A 12529-nucleotide genomic window follows, 5' to 3' on the forward strand; every position below is an offset into this window, starting at 1 on the left:
GAGAGTAGGGGTCCCTCCGACTAGTGCCTGTGATAGTGCACAATCACACCCACTAGTCTTGGGAAGATGGGAACATTTCCGAGTAAAAGATCTATCCCACAAAAAAAAACACCTTTGGGATGTATTTTGAGGCATTGCAAAGATCTGGGAGGTGATCCTCTGACTCGGAAGCAATTAATTGAATATTGCAATCATTGGTGGCCAATGTATGTCCAAGGTTGGACAGTGGGGAGAAATGGCCAGAAAATGGGACATTGCAACATAGCACCATCTTGCAATTAATGTTGTTTTGTAAAAAGGAGGGTAAATGGGAAGAAATGGCTTATGTTGATTTATTCTTTACACTACAAAATCATCCAGAATGGCAGAGACAGTGTGGAATACATCTGTATGATCCCATGGTAAAGATTGTGAAAAAGGGAAAATGTGATGAGAACTCGAAACAGTGGTGGTGAAAGTTCCTTTTTCAATTACTGATTTAAGATCATGGAAAGAGACTGCAGGTACCTATCAGGAGGATCCCGAAAGGGTGGCTAAGGTAAAATGCTTGAAATTGCTTAGGCTGTATATAACAATAGAGTAAAAGAAAAATAGGTGAGGCAAGCCCGAAGGGGTGGAAAGCTACTAGCAGTTTTGGCAGGGAATAACAGGATAGGCAGAGGGAGAGGACGAGGAATGAATATCAGAGAGAGAAGGAAAATAAGCCCCGATTGGCAGAAGATCAATGTGCTGTTTGCAAGAAGTGTGGGCACTGGAAAAGAGAATGTCCTAAGGCAGGAGAGTTAGATCCGGCTCTCCAGGCAATTAAATTAATGACTCTGGATGAAGAACTATGAAGGAGACTGGGGGAATCAACCCTAGCTGAACGTCTGGTTACATTGAAGCTAGGGAATGAAGAAATAGAGTTTCTGGAGCTACTTACTCAGTATTGTATACATGTAAAGGGAAATTTAGTCACAAATCGGTAGATGTTGTTGGTGCGACAGGGCGGAAGGAAAATTGGCCATTTTTAGAGCCATTAAAGTTTAAATTGGGAAAACAATGGGTAACTCACCAGTTTCTGTATATGCCTGAATGTCCACTGCCTTTGTTGGGACGAGATCTATTGAGTAAATTAGATGCACAAATAACTTTCAAAGACGGAGAGATTAAATTGTTAATACCAGAATCAAAAGCCATAGAGGCAAGAGTGTTTATGTTACAGGATTCCTACAGGGAAGAACAGATTCCAGAAGAAGTGGAAAATGCAGTTATTCCTTTGGTCTGGGCGAGTGGAATTCTGGGACGATCTAAATTGGCAGAGCTGGTAAAGGTGATTTTAAAACCTGGAGCCAAACCGGTAAGACAAAAACAATATCCTATTAAGTGGGAGGCTCGAAAAGGATTAAAGGGGTTGATTACAAAATTTTTAGAATGTGGACTATTGGTAGAGTGTGAATCAGAATATAACACTCCCATATTACCAGTAAGGAAATCTGGAGGCAAGGAATACCAATTGATTCAGGATTTAAGAGTTATAAATCAGATAGTCCAAGATATACACCCAGTAGTGGCTAATCCATATATTTTACTGACTTCCTTAAAAGAGGAACATAAATGGTTTACTGTACTAGATTTAAAGGATGCCTTCTTCTGCATACCTCTAGATATAGGCAGCCAAAACATATTTGCTTTTGAGTGAGAAAGTCTGGCCACAGGGCAAAAGACCCAATTGACATGGACTGTACTTCCACAAGGATTCAAAAATAGCCCTATGATATTTGGGAATCAATTGGCCAAGGAATTAGAGATATGGAAGAGACAGGACCAAAAGGGAAGTGTTCTGCTATCAGTTTACTAAATTTCTAGGCCAAGGAGGATATAGAGTCTCCAGAAATAAGGCCCAAATAGGAACAGAAACAGTAATTAATTTGGGATTTGAAATATCCCAAGGACAGAGACAATTGGGAAATGAAAGAAAAGAAGCTATCTGTCAAATTCCTGAACCAAGTAGCCCGAAAGAATTGAGAACTTTTCTGGGAATGATTGGGTGGTGCTGACTTTGAATTTTGGATTATGGATTGTATGTAAAGCCACCGTATGAGGCTTTAAAGGAATCCAAGGATCAGTATCTGACTTGGACACCTCAATGTCAGAAATCATTCAAAGAACTGAAAAAGGCATTAATGATGGCACCTGCTCTGGGATTACCTGATGTGACCAAACCTTTTGAGTTGTTTGCACATGAAAGGCAACATCTGGCTCTTGGAGTGCTGACGCAACAGCTGGGACCCTGGAGACGACCAGTGAGGTACTTCTCTAAACAACTTGACAACGTGAGTAAAGGATGGCCAGGATGTTTACGCGCTGTGGCAGCAACAGTATTGCTGATCCAAGAAGCTCGAAAATTGACCATGGGTCAAAAGATGATGGTGTATGTACCGCATATGGTAATAACTGTTCTAGAGCAAAAGGGGGGTCACTGGCTATCCCCCAGCAGAATGCTGAAGTATCAGGTTGTCCTATTGGAACAAGATGATGTGGAATTGAAAACCACACCGATTGTTAATCCAGCAATATTTTTGTCAACAGAGAATCCAACAGGAAATTTGGAACATGATTGTTTGTTAACTATTGAACAAGTTTATTCCAGTAGACCAGACCTGAGAGATGAACCTCTGGAAAAGCCTGATCTGGAGTTATACACAGATGGAAGCAGTTTTGTACAAGAAGGAAAACGAATGGCTGGATATGCTGTCGTCACCACCTCTGAGGTATTGGAATCAAGGACACTACCTGTAAGTACCTCAGCACAGAAAGCAGAATTGGTGGCATTGAGGCGGGCTCTGCAAATAGCAGAAGGAAAAAGGGTAAATATTTGGACTGATTCTAAATATGCATTTGGTGTGATCCATGCTCATGGAGCCCTCTGGCAAGAAAGGGGATTGCTGTCAGCCCAAGGAACATCAATAAAGTATAAAGAAGAAATTCTCCAACTCCTGGAAGATGTGCAGAGACCGAAAGAAGTGGCGGTAATGCATTGTAAAGCTCATCAATTTTGTCAGACGGCTGTAAATGTAGGTAACTGATTGGCAGACAAAGCTGCAAAAGAGGTCACAGAACGAGGTATCCTTGCACTAGTACCAGTAAAACAAAAAAAACAGGTGATAGTAACCCTGCAAATTATGACATAACTCGCAGAGGAAAAACATGAACAAACACATTGGGGAGTAGATGCAATGGTTTCAAGTTTAAAAACATCTGTAGTATGTGTAGGAATGACAGGAATAGTTAAATCAATAATAGCTAGATGTCCGATCTGCCTTAAAAATAACCCCATGAACCAAAAGAGGCCACCTCTCGGAATGATAAAACAAGGAAATTCTTCAGGAGATTATTGGCAAATTGATTTCTCTGAGTTACCCAGTCAGAATGGATACAGGTATTAGTACTAATTGATACATTTTCTGGATGGCCGGAGGCCTTCCCTTACCGCACCAACAAAGCTAGAGAGGTAGTTAAAGTGTTGTTGAAGGAAATAATACCAAGATTCGGAATGCCATTGGGAATGTCTTCTGATAGGGGACCACACTTTGTGGCAGATGTAGTTCAACAGATCAGTAAAATTTTGGGTATAAAATGGGACTTATATACCCCCTGGAGGCCACAATCGAGTGGAAAAATTGAGAGATTGAATCAAATGTTGAAAAGACAAATAAGTAAAATTTGTCAGGAAACATCTTTGAAGTGGCCACAGGCTTTACCACTAGCTCTCTTGAGAATCAGGATCCAACCAAGATCAAGAGACGGTATAAGTCCATATGAAGTCCTGTATGGTAAACTGTACCAGACTCCTTTAATCCCAGGGGATATGAAGGTAGCTGGGGAAACTGATTTGAAAGTGTATCTAATTTCTTTAGGAAAAGTCCTTGGAGCACTTTGGAGATATATTGTGCTGACTAGGTCACTTGCCTTGGATACGCCTGTACGTCAGTATCAGCCAGGTGATCTTTAAACTTGGAACTCTGAACCACTGCAGGAAAAGTGGAAGGGACCATTCTAGGTACTGTTAACAACTCATACTGCAATCAAGGTTGGAGGAGTGGAACCGGGGATACACTACACCCGAGTGAAGAAAGCCCCGGCATGGAAGGTCATCAATAGGGATTCAGAGACTACAAAGTTGACTTTAAAACATGTTTAAGAAATTATCATTGGAAAATGTGGAAAAATGGGTTTTGATTTGGAAACTGATGATGTTGGGAGCATTATTTGAGATGATAATAGATCAATTGGAAGGGAGAGTGAAGCAGAGCAGCTAATATACATTCCAAGGAGAACTCCAGAAGAAAATTTAATGGTAGGATTGATAAAAGAATTTGCAAATTTACAAAATGTAACCCAAATAACCGCATGTCTTCCAATTCCAAGAGCAGTAGGTGAATCAATTCCATGGGGAATCTTAACAACAAATTTGAGTGCAGTAAGCACAAGGGATGAATAATTATGCAAAGAAATAAGTAGAGGCCTCCCTGTACATGATCCCGAGGAAGCTGGACGAGTAGTCCATAATTGTGAAAATCAAACTAAGTGAGAGGCAGAGGTTGCATGGGATTCAGTGTGGTCTATGGATATTTTATCTCAATTTCAATATATGGCTAATACTTCATGGTGTTTTGCCTGGGATGGAACAGTCTTTACAGTTTTCCCATCAGTTAATGACAAGAGAACCACATCCAAGGAAAAGGAGGATATAGTACCCTGGTGGAATTGTAAAAAGATATGTAATTGCAGTACAGTTTATAGAGCAGTTCAAGAAATCCCTCCCTTAGCAGCTACATTGAAATATGGGTATTGGTGCAAAGGACTCAAGAACGATTTAAATTTGACTAGTGTATATAAAATTAGAAAGGGATCAATATTTAGTTGTAGAAGATCTACAGTTCAGAACCCAGGACATTTAGTTTGGGCAATGAGTGATGGAACTTGGACCACCCATTTACCGGTGGATGGGAAAGTAAAACAAATTACTTTAGGAATGCCAACATTATGTCCAATCTGAAAGAAAGCTCCCTTTAGGGGAGATTCTGAAAATTTAAATTTAATATGGACAAAAAGATCACAAATTGATGATGATGATTGGAATGAACCCTCGACAGGAGTGAAACTTGGATGAACCTTAGAATCCTTATTGACTCCCTTGGCAACTTACAGGAATAGAGATTGGTTATATAAGTTGACAGGTCAAGTGAAAAGATTAGCCAAAATAACGAGGAAAGGATTTAAACAACTAAATTTACAGTTACAAACCACTTTGAAGATGACCCTACAAAATACGATGGCTCTAGATATGCTCTTACTAAAAGAACATGGAGTTTGTGGATACCTGAGGGATAGGATAGATCATTGTTGCATACATATCCCAAATGTTACTCACGATGTTGAATATGATTTGGACTTACTGAGAAAAATAGAAAAGGATACTCAGGAAATACAACAAGACACGCAAGAAAATTGGTTTGATAAAATTTTCACTGGATTGGGATGAAACTTGAGTTCTTGGGTGAAGTCCTTAATTGGTACTGTGTTATTATTATTATTAATATCTTTGGGAATATTATCCATTTATCATTGTTTGAAAAAGGAATTTACAAAAAGAGCTACCATTGATAACAGAATTAGACTTGCATTGACTACAAAACACCAAAATTTAAATGGACTAACTAATAATGCTCCTACCATCATACAATAAAGTGATTGAATGTTAATAAGGAAATTAATTTGTAATGGAAGTATTGAAAAGAAATTATTTCAAAACTTCCAAAGGGGGGAAATGTAACCAAGGTGGTAGGGAATTAAAATAAAATAGGGTTAGAAAATAGGTTTGTGAATTTGTAGCAAGTTGTAACTATAAGAACATTATGCACCAGCAATGCTGCTCGAGAACCCACCTAACCCTTCCCATCTTGATTTAATGATCAAGGAGTTAAGTGTAACATTGTGATCATGGTATTATGTTTTGTTCTAATAACAAGTAGTCAGAAAGAAGGAACACCTTGGTCAGTTCTACGGTCCGGTGGGTGGGTAATTATTCATTCTATAGTCCTGTCTTAAAACAAAGGACTGTGGGGTGAATGATTGCATATTGGACCGATAGCCCGTGAAGATGTATTTAGTGTTGCCAAGTTTAAATGAACTTAGAGGGAAAGGTAATTCCGGCAGGGGGAGATCGCGACCACCGACTCAGAGACCACCCACTCAAGAAACCCTCCGACTCAAAAGATTAAGGAAGTAAAATCCCAAGAAATTATAGTGAGCATGCGTGGTCATTTACATGGTAGGCGAGGAATACTTAACCAATCATTGTATGGACACTTGATGAATATGTATTAATCTTGCCTATAAATGTTTGATTTTTGAACCGATCGATGAACACGATTTAGGAGGAGCTATCCCCCGTGTTCCCGGTGCCGTGAATAAAGAATGCCTGCCTTTTAACACTACATTGGTGTTACGAGGTTTATTCCCGATTTCGGTGACACCAACATGCAGGAACCGGTCAGGCTGATTCAATCAGGCAACGGCACATCTGCAGACCTTGGTGTCTCCTCTCACCATATCTCTGCTCTGCAGGAACCAGTCAGTGCGCAGGTACCGTATCTCTGCTTTACGGGAACAGGTCCTTGCGCCTGCACCATATCTTGGTCTTTTCTGGGGTCCACTCCATATCGAGGCATGTTCAAGCTGTTGTGGGTTCCTCGGAACCGTGAAATGTTTAAGACAGAAACCGCATATTGGTCCGCCACATCACCCGGTGGCTTAAACATTGATCGAAAGTCTTGTCCACGGGTGTGATATGAAGTTAAGTTTAGAAGGGAGAGAAAAAGGAAAAAGAAAAGGTCGAAGTGACAATGCATGCACACGGTAACTACAACTATTTTTAACTGGTTCACAACATCTCCTTTTAATTATAATATATCTAAATCTAACAGATTCTACATAACAGAAACATGTCCCATGCCAAGTTTGAGAACTTGTTTACGGCTCGGGGGGATTAGAAGCAGGAGGTGATTGTCCACAATGATAATCACAAGGTAAACACACATATATCAGAAGAACAATTACAGCAATAGTTAACAAAATTAACGCCGCAAAATAAAGTGTAATGACTAGGCATATTTCGGCTATTTTGTCCTCTCCTCTTGTGATTCTTCTGGTAATAGAGTTCATGGATGGTGTCTTTGTCATGATGGGAGAGTACCTTTTTTGCGTTGGTCTCGGGTTTTCAGCAATACGAAGCTGGTCGTTGTTGTCGGTTGGGGTCCTCGTGGTCAGTACAGAGGCTGATGGCCACGCTACCCTGGCGCATTGGAGTTGGGGTCTGCATATGCAGCAAGAAAAACAGATTTCCACGCCTCCAGCCCAGAGCGCATGTGTGGTTTGGGTCTGGGTACTCTCGTCACGGATTTTTCCCGCCTTCCCATTTCGTTGTTTCAATTCCAATACAAATTATCAACAATATTTGCTGTATTCACCTCCCCTCACCCTGTGAGACCATCTGATCTTAAATTGCTATTTCAGAATTAGGGACATCGATTAAGTTTTCCTCAACTTCCTGCAAGGGTGTATAATTAGTTAGCTGGACCATTCGTATGTTAACAGCTTTCATTATAGCTGATTTTATACAAGATAGTGCTACACCTATGATAATTACAATTACAATAAACATCATTACAGACTGTATCAAACTTTGGACCCAACCAGTGACACCAAATCCAAACCAACTAAATACCTTTGAAAGCCAGCTAACACTCATTGATTCTTGGAGCTCATGGGTGTCCTTCGCTACTTGTCGCATCTTCTCTAGCTGGATATTAAGATCCAGCGTAACATTAGGGATATGAATACAACAATCAGTATCCAAAAGATTCAAATAACCACAAAGACCATTTTGATATACCAACATTAAGTCTAGTGCCATGCGGTTTTGAAGAGCCATTTTTGATGTAGCTTGCAATTGTTGATTAAGCAGCTGTACGCTAGTTTCAGTAGTATTAGCTAGTTTTTCTACTTGATAAGCTAACCTACTTAACCATAATCGCATCCGCACGGTAGCACTCCCAAATCCCCAGAATCCTTCCATTCCCCAGGCTATGCGGGTGGCGGCCCCTGGGTCTTGCCACCCCTCTACCTCTCCGTCCAGTGTCACTTTTGGCTGCTTCATGCGGGTTATCCAGTGGGGTCGAATAGGGGTTTGCTTCCACATGGGACATAATGTCGGGAGACCCAAAGTACATTGAAGTTCAGGTAGTCCTGCCCATAAAGAAGTGTACATATTGCCATCGCTACAGGCCTAAATCAAACCAGCCGGAGCGTCACCAGAGGCAACATGACAATCATTGCAAGGTGCAAAATCTGCACTCACTGATTTATATGATACACTATGATTTTGACATAAACAGCCCATTTTTAAGGTGGTATAAACTGGCCAATAATATTTAACCCAATCATATTGTTTCCAGTTAGAGCAATTTATTACATTTTGACAGGACCACAACGCTGACTTGTTTGCTGGTCCTCACTTGCCCTTACAGTCATTGCAGATAAACAGCAAGACTGCGGCTCTGCTCTTTCCTAGCCTTGCAAACAGCCAATGCAGTTCCTCGCACTCTCGCACTCCCAACTGCGAGATTGAAACGTTACACTCTCTCTCCTCCAAGGAAGGTGCTAGGCAGGAATTGTCATGCTGGTCCTCACTGGCCCTTGCACTCATTGCAGATAAAGAGCAAGTCTGGGGATCTGCTCTTTCCTAGCCTTGCAAACATGCACTCTGCTTTTTCTCACTCTCGCACTCCCAACTGCGAGATTGAAACGTTGCACTCTCTCTCCTCCAAGGAAGGTGCTAGGCAGGCATTGTCTTCCTAGTCCTCACTTGCCCTTGTAGTCATTGCACATAAACAGCAAGACTGGGGCTCTGCTCTTTCCTAGCCTTACAAACAGCCAATGCAGTTCCTCGCACTATCACACTCCCAACTGCGAGATTGAAACGTTGCTCTCTCTCCTCCAAGGAATGTGCTAGGCAGGAATTGTCTTCCTTGTCCTAACTTGTTCTTACAGTCATTGCAGATAAACAGCAAGACTGCGGCTCTGCTCTTTCCTAGCCTTGCAAACAGCCAATGCAGTTCCTCGCACTCTGGAATGCCAAACTCCTGAATTGAAATGTTGCACACTCTCTCCTCCAAGGAAGGTGCTAGGCTGTAATTGTCTTGCTGGTCCTCACTTGCCCTTGCAGTCATTGCAGATAAACAGCAAGACTGGGGCTCTGGTTTTTCCTAGCCTTGCAAACAGCCAATGCAGTTCCTCGCACTCCCAATGGCGAGATTGAAACGTTGCACTCTCTCTCCTCCAAGGAAGGTGCTAGGCAGTAATTTGCGGGAGAAGGATGGACTTCACAGCTCCATGAGAGTTATATTCCGAAGCCCTTTATTGTCTTGTCTGACTCCAATATATATCATAATTTTCGCTTAGTCACTGCGCACACACTCACGACTGGTTACAGCTTGTTACACACACTATTGCAATTGGCTATATACAAAATACCACGCGCTGTCCACGCGCCCCTCACACAGTCAGGATTCGCTGCTTGCAGGTGTTCCTGTTTTCCTTGCTTCTTCTTAGTTGTTTATCACAGCTCCTTCTCCTCAAGGCCGAGCCGTGCAGATATCCAGCTGTTTACCAGCTTCTCAGTGCCACAGCTCCTTCTCCTTAAGGTCGAGTTGTGCAGATCAACGCCACAGCTCCTTCTCCTTAAGGTCGAGCCATGCAGGGTGATCCCAACATCTCCCCCTTTTTGTTTATTTATAAACAAAACCTGATGGATCATTTGCAACCCAAGGACTGTGAGGAAGATGGACCATCTGTACATTATTGTATCATCCTGTGCCGCGAACTCAGCCCAGCAGTTGGTAGGTGCCAGCTTTACGTGGGTGTCCCCACGGAGGCAACGGTGGCCTTGCCATACACCGATCCCCCTGCTCTTCGGGAAATCCCGATATTTATACATTTGCCAAGGAACGAGTTTCGACACACGTGGCCAGTGAGTGTCGGAACACGCCTCGGTTGTCACCTTTCAACACAGGGAATCTATGGCGCATGTGCCCGCTGGCCAGACGAGCTGCACGCGCCACAGCCACCCCGTCTATTGGTTCATAGGTTTTGTTCACACGGCATCTTACCATAATCCAGAGCAGAATGTTACAAGGCAAACAATTCTAGCTGTACTACTCCTAGCGATGGAAAAAGCGCCTGCACAAAGCTATGAAAACCAATAGTATATCTTACCAAAGGATTTGTAGTTATAGAGCGCTTTGCCCTAAAAGCTTTCCATGTTCCTCTCATGATACTGCTAATTTCAGTGTGATTTACCCATACATTTTCTTTTGGCTGAGGTGGCATCCAGATTGCGATGACACCTGATAGTGTCAAGATGTGTCCGACAATGACGATGGTGACTGTTTCGCCCATGGTTTTACCCATTTTGCGGGTACCTAACAAGTTCCAGAATCTGTAATGACACAAGCATAACCTCGTCCCCAGGTTAGCAGTTGAAAAGGTCCTTCCCACATATTCTTTTCCAAATTTTTAACTTTTACTTGCACATTTTGTGTTAACTCAAACAGACTTCCTGTCATTCCTTTTACATGTTTCTCCTTCTGCTAGATGGAAATAATTTAACACATATAAGGCTTTATTCAAATGTTCTTGGGGTGGTGTGGTAGCCTCTCCCCCTTTTTGTTTTTGCAATAAACACTTCAGGGAATGATTCATTCGTTCAACAATAGCTTGTCCAGTTGGGGGATGTGGTATTCCAGTAACATGCGTCACTCCCCATTGAGCAAAAAATGGTTGGGTTGACTGGGCTACATAACAAGGACTATTATTGGTTTTAATTTGTAGGGGTATACCATGGGCTGCAAATGCTTTTGTACATGCCTACTAGTTTCTCCTGCTTGTGCAGTGGCCCAAACTACTGCAGAATAGCAATCAATTGAAACATGAACATATTTCAATCTTCCAAAGTCAGCAACATGTGTCACATCCATCTGCCATAGTTGTAGCGAATGCAATCGTCGGGGACTAACTGTAATCACGATTCCTGGGCCTATTTGTTGACAATCAGCACAAGTCTGTATAATAGCTCTAGCATCACCTGCACTTAGATTAAATTGTCTCGCTAAAACTTTGGCAGATTGATGGAAAAAGGCATGAGAGGCTTGTGCTTGACCTAAACGGTCTGGGGCAGGTCCAGCCCATACTGCGGCAGTCAGCCGATCAGCTCTTGCATTTCCTTCCACCAATTCCCCTGGAAGGTTGGTATGGCTGCATATATGCATAACGTAATAAGGATGTCGTCTTTTCTGCAATAAAAACCAAAGCGTTCTAAATTGTTGATATAGCTGTTCCTGCTGTACCTGTCTGAGGATTGAACCTTCCAATCTTTGGAGTACTCCAACTACATATAAAGAATCAGTAATTATATTCACAGGTTCTTCAGACCATAATTTAAAGGCTTCAATTACTGCCTGTAGTTCTACCTTTTGAACTGATCCTGGCACGACAAGTACCCGTTCTTTCCATTCTCCGTGCTCTCGCCATACTATTGCTGCCTTGCCTGTTTTCCCACCACCATCCGTAAATACTTAGCACCTTGAACTGGATATTGACTACACTTTGATTTTTCTTCTACTTCATGTTTGGTGTTTTTTTTTTTTTTTTTTTTTAAAGGTAAACATTTTGTGTGATGGATAATGAATCTGAATGTCACCTTCAAATCCTGCTAATGCAGTTTGGAAGGGAACAGAGTGCTGCAAAGCCCAAGTCAAATATTCTTGTTGTAATGGTATTAAAATCGTTTTCAGGTCCTTTGCCGATATATCAATAATTCTGTTGCGCCCTTTCATAATCAAATTTGCAAAATACTCTGCTTTCATGGTGATGGTTTTTCTGTGCTACTGAGGTAAAAAGACCCACTCTAAAATTCTCAATGGGTCCGCTTTTGATTCCAGCTTTGTTATCTACTGTATTATAAGTGCATAGGGATGTCGCTCATGATTGACTACTGCCAAAGTGATCCCTATCAAGGGGTCTATCCTAGAACTAAATGCTTGAGTTACCTTTTCAGAAATGTTTGCTACTGCTTCCCAGGCTTCCTTGGTCAATTGCTGAGGAGAGTTTAACCTGCTATCCCCTCGCAAGAGCTGAACCAAGGGCTCCATATCTTGGTTTGTGAACCCACAAATAGGTCGAATCCAGTTAACGTCTCCTACCAATTTTTGTACATCATTTAATGTTTTAATCTGAATTCTTAATTCAACCTTCTGGGGGGTCACCGACGTTTCAGTGATCATCCACCCCAAGTACCTCCAAGGCGCTTCAGCTTGTATCTGTTCTGGCGCCACTTGCAGCCCACTTTGTCTTAAAAGCTCAACGAGCTCCCCGATCATTTCTTCCGGATTTAATTGATCACCGGCCAACAATATGTCATCCATAT

Source organism: Phaethon aethereus (genome assembly GCF_964289735.1).
Source record: "Phaethon aethereus genome assembly, chromosome: W".
NCBI lineage: Eukaryota > Metazoa > Chordata > Aves > Phaethontiformes > Phaethontidae > Phaethon > Phaethon aethereus.